This window comes from Ambystoma mexicanum, chromosome 2q (assembly GCF_040938575.1).
Source record: "Ambystoma mexicanum isolate Mex_15411 chromosome 2q, UKY_AmexF1_1, whole genome shotgun sequence".
NCBI lineage: Eukaryota > Metazoa > Chordata > Amphibia > Caudata > Ambystomatidae > Ambystoma > Ambystoma mexicanum.
In genome coordinates this window covers 1134472378-1134488066 of record NC_090924.1, presented here as the reverse complement: position 1 = coordinate 1134488066, position 15689 = coordinate 1134472378, and the positions used below count along the sequence as shown (strand labels likewise).

At 48.0% G+C, this 15689-nt stretch overlaps 1 protein-coding gene across 6 annotated transcripts in view; it reads right to left on the bottom strand.

Moving 5' to 3' along the window:
* Window positions 1–15689, bottom strand: part of SNX13 (sorting nexin 13) — a 2094218-nt gene that overhangs the window by 1909239 nt on the left and 169290 nt on the right. The gene's annotated exons all lie outside the window — the stretch shown is intronic.

The following is a 15689-nucleotide window of genomic DNA, read 5'->3' as shown; positions in this document are numbered from 1 at the left end:
GGACTGGGAGGCGGCAGTGGGGGCCCCGATGGAGGGCGGGGTATGGGAGCGTGCCCTGGGTTACCACAAAAAAGTGTCTAGTAATGCCAGATTAAAACAAATACATCTGTATGTAACGCATAGGGCATACATGACCCCCTTGAGGATATCCAAGTTCCGAAACGCTGGAATACAAGTGTGTCCTAAATGTAACCTAGAAAACGCTGACATGACATGTTTTGGTCGTGCCCGATTATCAGGTGCTACTGGGGAGAAGTGGCACAGAAACTGGCTGATAAAGGGGTTACTCTTGTCACAGACACGGCCTGGGCCTGCTTACTGGGCGGGTTCCCTAGGCCACGGAAGCTCAAGCATATTGAGAAACTGAGAAATCTGGCGTATGTGCTTGCGAAACGCAGGATCGCCATGGGGTGGAAGAAATGCCACAAACCTAAGGTGGATGTATGGTGGAAGGACTTGCAGAAATGGGCGGAGGCTGAAACGGTGGCATGGCAAGAAGCGAGTAGCCGGGCTGATGATGGGGAGGCGGGTACCCTGTTGGCTTGGAAAACGCTATTAACAGAATTGTTTGGAGTAATACCAGATCCAACAGACTCCGAAGAGAACGAAACCCGGCCGCATGTGCCAAACATTGAAAGGGATTGACAAATAGGCTCACGGGGGAAGGGAGGGATAATGGGAGCAGTGCTTACGATAACTTGATGTGTAACTGAACTATTATGATTATGCTGCTTGTTTGGGTTTTGTTGTTTTGTTTGCATAAAATCAATAAAAGAAATTAAAAAAAAAAAAAAAAAACTAAACTAGGCCAAAAGGATGTCTCTGTTCGAACGGCCTCCCCTTTGCCTTTTGTATTGTGGCTTGTTCTCAGGGTTTCTTCTTTGGATCCCACTCTTCCCAACGTAAATGTCCCTTTATGATAAATTCTTTAGATAAGACCAGCAGATCTGATTCACAAGTTCTTGTAACTCTTTCCAACTGTTCATATACTTTGGCCTGCAACTTATATGATCCTCATTATTATTGTCACAATCTTTCGAACCTCCTTCTTGTACTTCAGAGTGTTCACTGGTTTTTTGGAGTTTGAGACTTTCCCCAGTTCTGGGATGATCTCACTGTATTCTTGGTTGTTGATCATTTCACTTGACACTCTTATACCATGTATTAATACTCTTCATGCAGTGACCTCCCCACTCGTCTTCAATTATCTCACATTTGTTCTTATTTTTTGATAGTTCAGTAGACAGCTTAATATCTTTTATTATTATATTTATTTAGTGTGGACCTAGCTTTTGAGAAGCAACAAAGTGCTTTACAGAGGTAACAGATATATAGAATAGGATACAGAGAGGCACAGAGGAGGGGGTACAGCTGTACAGGGTGGCAGGGAAGAGAGGGGCAATAAGCGTGTAGCGAGTCAGGTGTAGCAGGGTCGACGTGGTGGCCTATGTGTTAATGAGGGACTCCTTGAAGGGGAGGGTCAGAGTTCTTTTCTGATTTGTTGGAGTGTGGGGGTGAGTCTGATGCTGATGGGAAGGAGGTTCCATAGTCTTGGGGCGTAGGCAGAGAAGGCTTGTTTTCTTGTCCTTTCCTTTTTGCAGCAGCAGATTTCAAGTCTGCACGTGTCCTGGATTCTGGTGGTGTGCTCTCCGCATGAGATGCCGAGTTTCTGTGCGAGGCTAGTTGACTTGAGGGCGACTGCCTTTTATATGATGCAGCAGGACTTGAAGGTGATTTGTGCGTGCATTGAGAGCCAGTGAAGATCAATGAAGGCCAGTGTGATGGGGTTGTATCTGTGTAGACCCTTGATGAGGCATGCAGCTGCATATAGGACACTTCTCAAATGGTACAAGGAAGTGCGACGGGATGCCTTTGATGAGGGCATTGCCCCCCTCTAAAGCAGTCCGGAGGGAGGAAGGGCTTGACTTTCTGAAGGAGGGTGAGCGGATACCAAGCTGTCTGAGTTTTCATAGCTATGTGTGTCTTGAAGGAGAGGTGTTGGTTGATGCAGAATCCGAAGGAGTTGGCGCAGGAGGTGAACTTGAGTTTGAAGTCCTCAGACTTTCGTTTGCGTTTCTCTTCTGAGATAGACCTTATGCCAGCTATCATCTTCACCATGTACCTGTGGTCATCTGGGTTGATCTTTCTGGGCTCAGAACTCGCTCGCGTTTCTCGTTTGGCTTTCCAGTTTGTTAATTAAGATTGTCATTTATGTGATAAATCTTCCTGACCCGTGTCAACCCCAGACCTTTTTGTTTGGACTTGGGGATTATTTCTCCTTGTCCCTAGGTGAGTGGGAATCTTTTCCCCTTCTCACCTAGGTGAATGTGAATCTTTTCCCCTTCTCACCTAGTCTTTTAGTCTTTTATGGGTGACCTTTTTATGTCTCTCCACAGTGTGCAGAGTTCTAGTTTCCTACAACCTTTGGGCTTAGGCTGGTGTTCGGAAGAATTCTCAGAAATGTGATAATTCCTTTCTACCTTAGAGACCCCCAGCTTTTGTTGCTGGACTTTAGGACTTTTAAATTTCTAACCTGGAGTGAGAGCGAGACCCTTTTTCCCACTCTCTCACATATTTTTCTGTGATTTGGACTCCGTTTCCCTTTTGATTTTGGAGTCTGACAAAATCCATAGGCATCATTTTAGCATTGTGACACAAAGCACCTTTAGTACAGTGACACAGGAAAGTCTCAGATTTCCCAAAGGTTTAAATACCTTCTCGTGGTGAAGCTACTGTTTCCAAGAGCAGTGAAGGAACAAGTTACTTACCAGTAACTGTTGTTCTCCAGCATGGGTCTGGCATGGATTCACATGCTCATGAATATTCCCTGTCATCAGGCTGGGAATCCTCTGTAAAGAAAATAATCAGTTTCACTTCTGAACTGTCTTTCTCCTAACAACCAATCACTGGTCTCTGGGTCATAATGCCCCCAGCCAATGACTGCCCTCTACCCAAGCCCCTCCTCTGGCAATCATCTTCAGATTTCGTAGCACGTAAAGTGGCAGTAGGACCAAGAGAAGAGCCGCACAGGGGTAGGCGGGAGGGTTTGCATGTGAATCCATGCCAAACCCATATTGAAGAACAACAGTTACAGGTATGTAACTTGTTCCTTCTCCAGCATGGGGTCTGGCATGGATTCACATGCTCATGAATAAAGAATACATAGCAGTACACACATGAACAACCACGGAAGGGTGGCAAGGCTCAACATTAAGCATCTCTTACCTCCTCACCAGGCTCACCTTCAAGCGAACAGGTTGCACAGCACTGCTTGGCCGACTCTGGACTCCTCCCTGGAATCCATGTCGATGCAGTAGAATCTAATGAAGGTGTGCGTCAACCTCCACGTAGCAGCCCAGCAGATTTCCAGCAGGGGTACACCAGATAGGAACGCTGAAGTAACAGTGACAGCTCTGGCCGAATGGGCTCTTGGATGGCCAGGCAACAGTCGGTTTGCCAACAAGTGACAATGGGTGATGCAGCCGGAGAGCCACCTGGAAATGGAAGCCTTGGAGAGGGCCTTCCCATGGTTCACACGGCCAAAGTTCACAAAAAGTTACAACGTCTTCCGAAAACTCTTTGTGCGGTCCACGTAGAACTTCAGTGCTCTAGACACATCCAGCGAGTGCAAAGTTCTCTGAGCCGGCGACGAAGGCGACGGTAACAAAACAAGTAACACCAAGGGCTTGTTTAGATGAAAGTCTGACAGCACCTTGGGCATGAAGGAGGGGTGCATCCATAGTTTTAGGCAAAGTTTGAATGCAGTACCCTCTGGGTCCACTACAGACTACTATGGCTACAGGTGTAAGCAAAACTAACCTTTGGTATAAGTCTGTACCACACAGTTTTGGTAGCAGGGTTGAGTAGCCAGGCTTATCTCAAGAGGGAATGTGAGCTGTAATGATGTTACAGAGGTCTACAATCACAGGTGTTCAAATAACCTCTTACACTTAAGGTTTCTTGGTTAAATACTTATTGATTTATTAACCATTCAATTCTAAAACATTCAATAGAAGGAGGCAGTTATATACTACACACAAATACACTTCAATACTATTTCAGAAATACTTTTCAAGAGGAGTAAAAGGCAAAGATTATTAGAACATGAAAGGTTACAATATTCATAGACAGTGCAAATATTTAGTGTTCACCAGAAGGGTCTGTTCAATTCAATAGGCTAGGCCAAAGTCAATGAGCTATAGTCTTGGATAGGACAAAGCAGTTCTGGTAGTTAAACGGAAAAGTCTCTGCAAAAGTTCATGGGAAGTACTCTGTCTGGTTTTACAGTCCCTTACAGTACCGGAGGCAGCTGATGACTCCTGTTCCTGACAGTTCCATTGTAAAACCACTGCCACCAGCCATTCTAAGAGGAAAGGGTAGCATTTGACTGCTACACGAGTATCTAGACATAGGGGATACTGAGTAACCCCTCCATCACTCCATCACTCTACTGTAAGATAGGGTGTGCTGGATCTAGGAATTTAAAAAGACTAGTAAAGTCAATTTCACTTTACGTTCTCTGGGAAACAGTAGTTTATCCCAGAGAAGGTATTTAAACCTTGGGACAGCCTGAAAGGCATCCCTGTGCCACTGCACCGAGGGTGCTGTGTGACACAAATGAACGATAAGATGATGCCTATGGAGTTGTCTAAAACCCCATAACCAAAGAAAACACACAAGTAAAACACATCAAAATACGAGAGAGTGGGGAAAAAAGGCTCACACTCTCGGTAAAAAAATCAAGTCCTCAAAATCCAGCAAAGTTGCTGGGGGTCTCTAAGGTGAAGGGAATTAGCACATTTTTGAGAATTCTCCCCAACACGTAGGACTACCCTCGTCTAGTGGAATGTCAAGTAAGGTGGTTTACAAGAGAGGGTCTGGATCCCTCCCACTCGTCGTGCTGAGGTGATGGCCACAAGAAACGCTGTTTTCCATGACAAAAATGTCAGCGGCGCCGAATGCATAGGGTCGAACGGTGGACCCATGAGCCTAGTCAGCACCACATTGAGCTCCCACGCCGGGGCTGGGGCCTTCACCCGCCGGAACGACCAAAATAGTCCTTTAACGATCTCCTTGACCAAACGATGCGACCATAAGGATGATCATCCAGGATATGTGGTGTAGCGTGAGATAGCCGTCAGATGAACCTTGATGGAAGCATGGGCCAGTCCTGCCTTGGCGAACAACAACAAATACAGAAGCACCTGCGTAGCAGTGACTCATAGAGGGTCAATCTTCTGATTACAGCGCCAAACAGCGAACCTCTTCCACTTGTGCCCATAGCATTTGAGAGTAGATGAAGCTCTGGCCTTGGCGAGCACCTCCTTACAATCGCCTGGGAGATCGTAGTCCCCAAACTCTAGTGCTGCAGGAGCCAGGCCTTCAGGTTTAGCGGTCCTGGGTCGTGGTGCAGAATCGCGCCTCCTTCCCTGGCGAGAAGACCTGCGTCCGCCGGAAGCTTGACTGGAGGGGACGCCGACAAGTACAGAAGGTCCGGGAACTGTCTCGCCCACGCCGGTGCGATGGGGTTCATCCTGCACCATGACCGTCCAAGTTGATTGACTAGTTGAAGCAGCAACGGCAAAGGAGGGAGCGCATACAGAAACAGGCCGTCCCGGGGGAAAGAGAATGCGTTCCCCATGCTCCCTAGCTGGGGAAACCTGCTGGCGAACCTCTGGCACTTGGTGTGCGTTGCAAACAGATCGATCTGGGGATTGCCCCATCTGCGGAACAGGTGATCCACTTGGTCCTGCCGAAGTTCCCACTCGTGGCAAGAGCGCAGCTCCGTGCTGAGAGGGACGGCGATGGTGTTCTTCACTCTTGATAGATGAAACGGGATGAGTAACATCCCCTGGGCTACGGACCAGTGTCAAAGGTCTTGCGCCTCTTCGGAGAGCTCAGGGGATCTGGTTTCCGCCTGCTTCCGGATGTAGAAAATCATTGTGGTGTTGTCCGTGAAGACCCGTACTACTTTGCCCTTGAGGGACGGAAGGAAAGACTTGAGGGCCCAAAACACTGCCCAAAGCTCCAACACGTTGATGTGCAACGACATCTCCTCCGGTAGCCACAGGCCATTTGCATGAAGACTTCCGGAATGCGCTCCCCATCCTTCCAGGGAGGCATCCATCATGAAAGTCTCCTGATGAGGCGGAATCTGGAAATCCACGCCCGCGGACGGATATGCACGCACTCCCCACCAACGTATCGCTCGACGGAAACTCTCGTCGAGTGTGATCTTGTCCTCAAAGCTCTCCTCCACTTGTATCCAGCGGGCGTCGAGGTACTCCTGCAGCAGACGCATCCGCAGCCTGCACAGCCGTATGAGGTAAATGCATGACGACATCATGCAGAGTAGGGACTTGATGGATCTTGCCCTTACGACCTTCAGGGCCAACAGCCGTGGTACCTTGCCCAAGATGACTGCAATCCTTTACTCCGACGCAGACGCCAGGCACGACACTCTTGTGTCCTGCAATGAAGTCAAGCAGGACTTTGCAAAGTTTATCGAGAACCCCAGTTCTGACAGGAGTTGGACTGTCTTCATCGTGTGGTCGACGGAGATGTCCCTTGAGTTCACCCTGACGAGCCAGTTGTCCAGGTACGGGTACACGTGGAACCCTCGTTGACGTAGCCGCGCCGCCACCGGGGACAGGCAGGGGACAGGCACTTGGTGAACACTTGTGGCGCCAACTACAACCCAAAGCGAAGGGCCTTGAACTGGTAATGTTGTCCTTGAACCACGAAGCGTGGATACTTGCAGTGTCCCTTGTGTATGGGGATGTGAAAATAGGCATCTTCCAAGTCCAGCGACGATAGAAAATTCCCCTCTTCCAGCTGTCCTAGCACGTGCTGAAGGGTCACCATCCGAAACTTTTGAGACTTGATGTACTTGTTCAGATGGCGGAGGTCCAGAATGGGCCTCCAACCGCCGGTCTTCTTTCTGACGAGGAAGTAACGAGAGTACAGTCTGGAGTCCCAGAGCTGCTTCGGGACGAGCTCGAACGCCCCCTTTCTTAACATAGCCCGTTCCTCCAGCTGCAGAACGTGGTTTTCCTGACGGGCCACTGATGGTATCCTTGGACACTTCCATTGGAACTCTAGAGTGTGTCCGTGGGCGAGAGCGCCCAGCACCCAACGGTCGGTGGAGATGGTCTTTCACACGCTGATGAAGTTCGTCAGACGGCCTCCCACCGGGGTGCACGGGTGGGGACCCGACTCCACGGCCGGTTCAATCTTATTTCAACATCGAAGCACTGCCTTGGGGGGCCTTGGCGACGATGTCTGCCTCTAGACTTGGCGCAGCCCCTGTAGGGCTCATGGGCCGATGAGCAGGGGGCTGACGGTAGGACGAGACACCTCCTCCGAATCATTTAGAGGAACTTTGGGATTTGGATGGCCGCCGTTGCTGAAGAGTGCCCAGGGCACGAGCCGTCTCCGTGTCCGCTTTGATGGCCTGGAGAGACTCATCCACAGTCTTTCCAAACAAATTGTCCCTGTCAAAGGGCATGTCCAACACCTTCGACTGAACATCCTGGTGGAAATTCATGGCCTTCAGCCAGCCTCGCCGACGAAGGCAAACTATGTTGCCCATTTGGCAGAATCCTGTGTCGAGAATGTCCGTGGCCACTGTAATGGTGTGGTCCGAAGCCACCTCGTCTTCCTGTAGAATCTTCAAGGCCTCAGCCCGCTTGTCGTCGGGAAGGAAGTCCAGGAGAGGGGCCATCTTGAACCAAAGTTCCCTGTCTTAACGAGCCACTATGGCGGGGGCGTTAGCGGCCTTGATGGTCGTTAATGTCGACAAGATCACTCTTCACCCCACGGCATCCAACTTCTTCCCCTCACCGTCTGGGGGGGCTGGGCTGGTGGGATTGGAGGCCACCAACGAGGAGAATCCCAAAGACGACTTCTTGGCTGCCGCTAAAACCAGAGTCTGGAGACGGCTGGGACCGAAAACATTTGGGCGCAGAGTCCTGTACTCTGTACTCCTTCTCGTATCGATCCCTCTTCGCCGGAGCCGTAGGGTTCTTCATGAGGGACAAACCCTCGTCCCAAATGTCACCCAATAACGGGATCTAAAGAATGGTCTTCCTCTTTGCCTCCCGGCGCTGGTAAAGGAAACCCGCTTTCTTCTTCTTCTACTCCGGAACAAGCTGGAACAGCTCCGACGCCCAGGAGATCATGGCGTGGAACGAGCAATCTTGTCGGGTGGTGAAGATCTGGCCGGCGGAGACGGGAGATCCCCCAGGCTGCCGTCATCATCCATGCCAGTGCTTGCCGCCACTGTGTCCTGTGGTCCTGAGTCATCCCTCGGTGGGGGACAGGGAGGCAAGGGCTGAAAAGGCAGAGCGGGGTGAACTCTCCTGTTGGGTGGTGGTTCCTCCGATGGCCTCGGGCCGCCGGCACAAGAGGCATCCTCGTTCGTATTTCCGAGCACAGGGTATGCAGGACTGCAAGAATGTCCACTGAGATATCCCCAGGTGGCTGCTGGTGTTGAGGCGACAGGGACCAGGGCGTTAGCGGCTTAGGCTGATCTGCCCAGTCATCACTGCCCTGGTGCTCCTCGTCGGTCTCCTCATAGTCGTCACCCTCGTCAGGATCCCCCCCCATAGGGCCTGCTCTCGACGCATCTCCCTCCTGGAGGACCGGAAGGCCGGTAAGCTCTTCCTCGGAGGAAAAGTATGTGGCCTGGAGGACTACCATGCCCCCACCCCCTTTTATGCGACCATGGGAGACGGTTTCAGTGAAATTATGGGCATCACCTTCTCCGGAGTCTTCTCGATGGGCTGGAAAGAGGACTCCCTCCTGGCAGGCAGGGATACCCTCACCTTAAGGGACGTGCTCTGCGAATCCGCCCCAACGGCCTTCGCGAGGGACGCCGCCACTACTTCAATGGAAGTGTGGGTCTTTGTCTGATGCACCTGGGCCTTCGTGGTCTTGACCGCATCCGCAGCCTTCACCTTAGGGGGAGGGTCTTGACCCCACTCCCCCTTGGCCTTCTCCCTCGGTCCGGCTTGGGTCTTCTCCAAAAGCATGCCCGGATGGTCCGACATCCTCTTCTTTGAAGAACCTGAGCGCTGGCTCGTGGTCGAAGGTGCTTGTGGCTCGATTGACTGAAAAAAAATAGAGTAAATCTCTTAGAAAAATCGCAAAACGCAGTAAAAGCTCGAGAGCTATAGCACAAGGACTCCCAGCACTGAAATGTGCAGTAAAAATCGGAAGATGGCTGCCAGAGGAAGAGCTTAAGTAGAGGGCAGTCATTGGCTGGGGGCAGTATGACCCAGAGACCAGTGATTGGTTGTTAGGAGAATGACAGTTCCGAAGTGAAACTGAAAGAGATTTTTTCTTTACCAAGGATTCCCAGCCCGACAACGGGGAATATCCATGAGCATGTGAATCCATGCCAGACCCCATGCTGGAGAAATTGACTTTACTTATATTTTGTAACTTTCTAGACCCAGCACACACTATTTTACAGTAGGGTGCTGGAGGGGTTACTTGGTATCCTCTTTGTCTAATTTCTCATGTAACATTTTTATGTTACCCTTTCTACAATTAATGGCTGGTGGCAGTGGTTTACTTTTTACTATTTTGTGTTTTTACCTCAGGCTGCAATCACAGCTGCAGTAGGGTACTCATGGGTGCCCATTTTGATAAAATGGCCCCGGTTTGGTTTTTTCGCCATTTCCTGTTGGAAAGGTCCTTCTTGAGATTTACTCTGCGCGCCAAACCAGGTTTGTCTTTTTTTGTTCATTTTGTCTTTGGTGGGATTCACGAGTGAAGCCCGCCTCTGGCTTCAGCGTGCCTGGCAAGGGCAGGAAGTGAGGGAGGTGCCCGAAACTCCCTGTGCTTAGTCTCCTTGGTTACAGGAATGCACCCAGGGGTTATTGGCTGGAGGGCTGTCCTTAGAGGACAGCCACCCTGCTGCGTGATTGACAGCTAGACTGCGAATGTGGGAGAAAACTGCATAAGGCAAGGCTTTTTTGCTTGAAAGGCAGAGTCGACCACTGGACAAAGGAATCCAAATAAGAACTTGGAAGAGACGACTGCTGCAACTCCTGGACCATTGGTTTGCCCGGTGAAGCCCTGCTGCTGTACTGAAGCTCCAAATTCGCCTCGACTAGAGAAGACCTGCAAAGGACGACTTCTCATCCTTGGGTTGGTAGGACCAATCGACTCAAAAGACAAGCTGATCTGGAAATCCTCTCAAAGCTGGCTGTACTTCCATTGCTGCTGCAAGAGTGCCAGAATCGAATGAGTGTCTTTAAGTCAGACCCGAGCTCAAGGAAGATCCGCTGGACTCCGAGGACGCAGGACTGACCAAGACTGAGCTACCTCAACAGAGTGCTGGACCTCAGATGTGAGCAAAGTCATGAGGGGTATCCGAGACCACAGTGGTGCAATTTTCTATAGACAGAAGGAGCTGAAACCACGAAGTTCCGCTGAATTGAAGTTTGCCCTACGCTGCCGCCGACCTTCCCATTGTAGTGCAGGAGTACCCAGACGTCCTCCCTCTTGTCCCCACGACTGAGGGATCTGTAGACCTACACAGGAACAGAAGCCAGCTGTAACCATTTCTTCTAACCAAAGGTGCTGTAAAACTAAGGGGACTTACCTCTCGTTATGTAGCCTTGCTTGTTCTCAGTTGAGACTTGTCATGGTTGCTGTTGCAGAGTTGCTTGCAGCTTTGCCCCTCACAAGCCTACCAGCTGGTGGCCCATACAGTGATTATTTCTACAACTACTTCTAAAACATTGTGCAAGACTTTTACTTACCTGCAAGAAGTGCTTCAGCTCACCTAAACTAAACTCAACTAAACTAAACCTAGACTTTTGCTCAATTAACATTGGCTGGCCTGGCTCCCTGAAAGACTCTTCTTACCTCCGACTTTGTGCTTTACCTTTCCAACAGGAAAGGGTTAATCTACTTCGCATTGGGGGTTCAAAAGTACTTACCTGGTTCAGAATATTTGTTTAACCTTTGTTTTATTCCCAAACCCTTTTCTTTGATACCAACTCAGTATTGCTCTAAAGGTACCAGTGATATATTAATGACCACAGTGTCCTAGTTATTTAAGCCTCCCCAGGGTGTAGGAAACCATCTGTGTGCCATCCCAAATGGGTAACTAAGAGTGTGCATTTTTAAATGTATTTGTGTGTTGCTTATATATGGCTCCCTTCTGAAGAAGGCTTATTCAACTGTGTTAAATAAAATAATTGTTTAATCAAGAAACCGCAAGTGTAAGAGTGTATTTTATCACTTGTCACTGTGAATCCCTGTGTAAAACCCTACTGTTCACATTGACCCCTCTTGAGATAAGACTGGCTGCTCAGCCACACTACCAACCTGTGTAGTACAGACTTATACCAAAGGTTGGGTCCCCTTTGCCAGGTGGTCAAGGTAGTTTTAGTCTCCCAAAGGGTACTGCACACAATCTTGCCTAACAGCTGGGTTGCCACTTTGGGCATCCCTGATCATTTCTCTTTAATGTACTTGGGTGAACTACTGTTCCCCAAGGGGTAGAGAGGGATTTTCATCCCCCTTTACACTTTAAATAGTGAGCCAGCACACCCCACCTTATGTGGAGTGCTGGGGGATATGGATTCCCCTTGCTTACTTCCCTGTAGCATGTTGCTTACCAGTGCAAGTTTACTTGAATGGCTGGTGGCAGTGGTTTTACCTTAGTGACTTCTTAAGTCGTATTACTTGCAGGCTGTTAAATCAGCCCCGTTAATGCACAGAAGGGCCACCATTCTGAAAGAATGTTGAGTTCCTTCTTTTTACCATTTTTAAGTTTCCTTGTGGTTTTTGATGTCTTCCCCTGCCATTCTCGGTGAGAACGACCTCAGTGGAAGTGTTGTATTCGATGGGAATCCTTTGCATTACCCGCCTAGGCTCCAGAGTGTCTGAGAAGGCAGGAAGCGAGGGAGGAGTTCAAAACTCTGCAGCTTTTTGTCTTTCACCTTGCCTGAAAGGAACCCAGTGTGAATGGGGGGCTGGCTGGCCTGATTCGACAGCCAGTCAACCCCCGTCTGTAAACTGTAGGGAGAGTGCGAGTGCAGACGTTGTGCTGTAGTTCCTATTATCTACTCACTCTGAACCTATAAGCTGCTGACAAGTGGACCACTGGAGCTGAAACGGAAGAGGAAGAAAACCTGTCTGGAGCATTTTCCAGCGACCGGAAAGCCGGTTGTATAACCGGAGCCTGATGCAACCATTCCTTCCAATTGACCTAGGGGTCCCGGATTGAATGCGACGACTCCTACCCAGAGCTTGGTGTCATCAACTGGTCTCAAGAAGACCTGCATTTTGTGCAATCCCACGACGTGAAGCGACCTTGCTGGGCTGCAAACCGCTAACACCCTGGAACCTTGAGGCTGAATGCAGTGCAAGGTCTTCCTATGTCCGAATCCAGCTGAGACTTAGGTGGACTCCTGCTGGACCTTCAGAGACACAATTTGAATCCCTGAATTCCCCTCACCAGAGTGCATGACCGAGAGAGTGAAGAGAATCTGACCGGCGATATTCGTTCGTCATCTGGCTGCTGTAAAAAAGGCACAAAACCCAAAGAGCCGCGAGAATCCATGAAGAAAACTTTGCAGGAAGCATCCTCTCACGAATGCTGCTGCAAGTTCCCGTTCAGTTCTTTCGTCTCCAGACCAAGAACCCAGGGACCAGGTACTGTGCTGCTGCATCCTGCAGGCTAACAGAGACTAACCTTAAGTCTGGTGTGCATCCTGTGAGGCTGAGTGGGTGATTCATGTGGTTGGAAATTTGCCCATACCACTTGCCCATGCCTAATGAGCCTTCTGTTAAGTCCCTGAACATTTTAAGAAACTCTGAAGTCGCTACTTCTTTAAGAGGATTATGTCTGGAACTTTTACTTTCCTGCAACTGAACCCGATCTCAACCTGCCTACAGCTGGCTCCTAGACACTAGGGTCCCTCCTTTGTATTGTATTTATTGTGTTTATATAGGGCTTTAATCCAAAGCGATGTACCTTATAACAAGGTACATAAAATATTTTTAACAGTAGAAGCAATTTACAAAACATGAATCAAACCAATAAAACAGTATGTAGAGGAATTAATCTGTGAGGGAAGGAGGAGGTGAGGATGGGAAAGGAGACAGGAAAAGAAAGGGCATTAGGGAGAAGAAGCAAGGAGGGAAAGGGGAAAAAAGGGTGGGGGTTAGGGTGAGGTGCTTAGAATCTTAGAGGAGAAGAAGTTCGCAAAGTCAGAAAGGGAGAGGGAGGATGAGGCGGAGGGGTCAGGGGTGGGCGTGGGGGAGAAGACTAGAGAGGGTTTGAAAGATACTGCGAGGATGAGAGGCTTGAAAGTGGATAAAGGTTAGAAAAGTAGGAACGTTTAGGAGAGCTGAGGCAGGTGTCATAAAGAGAATGGTAGGAGAAATAGGAGGTTTTAGTTGCATAGTGAGGGGAATTTGAGCCAGAGTCGCTCGTGGAGATGACGCATGGATAGAAGTTGAGGGGATAACACAGATAACTCTGCCTCAGATACCTCATGTAATAGATTAGGGAAGGACTGGATAATAAAGGGATTCTGTCTTGAAACTGTAACAAGTATATAAGTACTTACTTATCAAAGAATTAGTGCTGTAACTGAATTTCCGCAATAGAAAAGTTACAAAGTGTCTAAACGTTATTACTTGCCTTTAAGTTGCTGGGTGCTCCTTCAAAAAGTGTATAAGTTGCTTTACTTACTCTGAATAGTATCCCACATTCTAAAAAGTGATAAGTGTTGGGGCTGTGTTATCATTGCTTAACTGAAGCAGTGTAAAAGCTTACCAATAGGGTTTACCTACCTTGAATAACAGTGTAATTCTTAAGTGTACCAAAGGGTTTGGCTTTCCCTGGTCTGCTTTAAACGGATCTAAAACAGTCTGGAAGTTAATACTGGTCTTATGAGTTGCTTGAAGCCCCTCTTAAAAGTATACGGTTTTACTTACCTGGAATAGCTGCTGCTCTTCTAAACTTTTAACACTGGGTTGTACTTCCCCCGAAACTGCTTAGAGCATTTCCAAAATAGTCATAGGGTCAATTACTTACCTTGAAATAAATTATGTCTTTCTTAAAGAGTAATTCGAATTTGCTTTCCTTGAATTGGTTGGTGCATTCTAAAATAGTTATTGTGTACGTCCAACTGGTGTGGGACTTCACAAGCATCATCTCTTGGTATTAGGGGCCCAACTCTTAATATAGGCCTGTACTACGTTGGTAGAGTGGCTGAGCAGCCAGGCTCATCTTAGGAGGGGTAATGTGAGCTCTAGAGTAGTACAATGAAATTAGTAAACACAAGGCACCAAGTTAACACTTACACACTAATATTAAGTTATGCATGCATATATGCACACAGCAAATTAAGCATTCCTTAAAAGACTAACCATTATTAGTACCATTCAATGGAATATAGAATTCATTTAAACAAGACCCAATAATGCAGGCGAGTAATTTATTTCTATGCAAAAAATGTTTCAGCACACTGATTGACAATAGAGGTCAGTATTAGCACTTATTTTTTGTTCACCATTACAAAATTGAGAAGGAAAAGGAAAATGGTTAGAGTCAAAGTGGAACAAACTTTCAACTGGTGTGGATTGGAGCACTAAGTGGTTTGCAGTGGCTGCAATGGTACTTTGGATTATTTTTTCTGTGTTTATCTTTGGAGGTGGTTCCTGCAGCAGAGAGAGAAGAGAAGCCCATATATACAGCATTAACGCGCCGTGCGGAGTGGAGCACTGAGTGATTGACAGTGGTCAGCAAGAGACTGGCGGGGAGGCATTACGCTTCATTCCTTGCTGGCAATTCCACCAGGTGACGTATTTAATAACTATTCATGAGAGTCTCGTTTAACCTGCTCACTCCTCAAAGCACTATGAACGACTATTGGATTAAACTGGGGCGGGAACTTGTTTGTATTTTGAAGAGAAAATGAGCTAGAGGGCGATTGGTGGGGTGTTTTCTTTTTCTGTTCTGCTTTTATTAGCACTTCGGAGACTGTGGGAGGGCGCTCTAAGGAAACACCATGACTGCCAGAGTGTTTCTTCCTTTGATCTTTAGTGCAAGTTCTGACTCCTTTGCACCTCAGAGACTGCAGGAAGTTTCTCCTTTGATCGAACGACCCTGCCCTACTCCTCTATACTCTGGCTATTTATATATTTACATATTTGGAAACAGTGCATCAACCTTTTGAGGAATTTGATTTTATCAATGTGCATTTTAAATCTGTTTGAATGACACAAAAGGGGCTAAGAGCCAATGGGTAACTGCCGAATCTATGACTGAGAAACAAATCTTGGAAGAAAATGTGGATACTGCCCTGCTAGCATCACAGTTGACTAAGGAAAACTGTATTGGCCATTGTTATGGCGGTTTTTCTGAAGTCCAACTAAAGGGGTTAGTAAAACCATTCAACTGGTAGTACAAGGGTCCAAGCATAGTATAAGGATGTACCACCCGAGTTCATGGTAGCGTAGAAAGAGCAGGCAGGCTTATTTTAGGGGGAGAGAGGGCTGTAGAATCAGTACAAAGAAATTGTAATATAAATGGTCGAAGAAACACTGAAACACGATGAATTGTAAATATAAATGGTTTATTTAAATACAAGTAGGCCCGCATACATCTTGGGGGAAATAAGTACTATCAGAGATCATATAAACACATAGAAAAACAC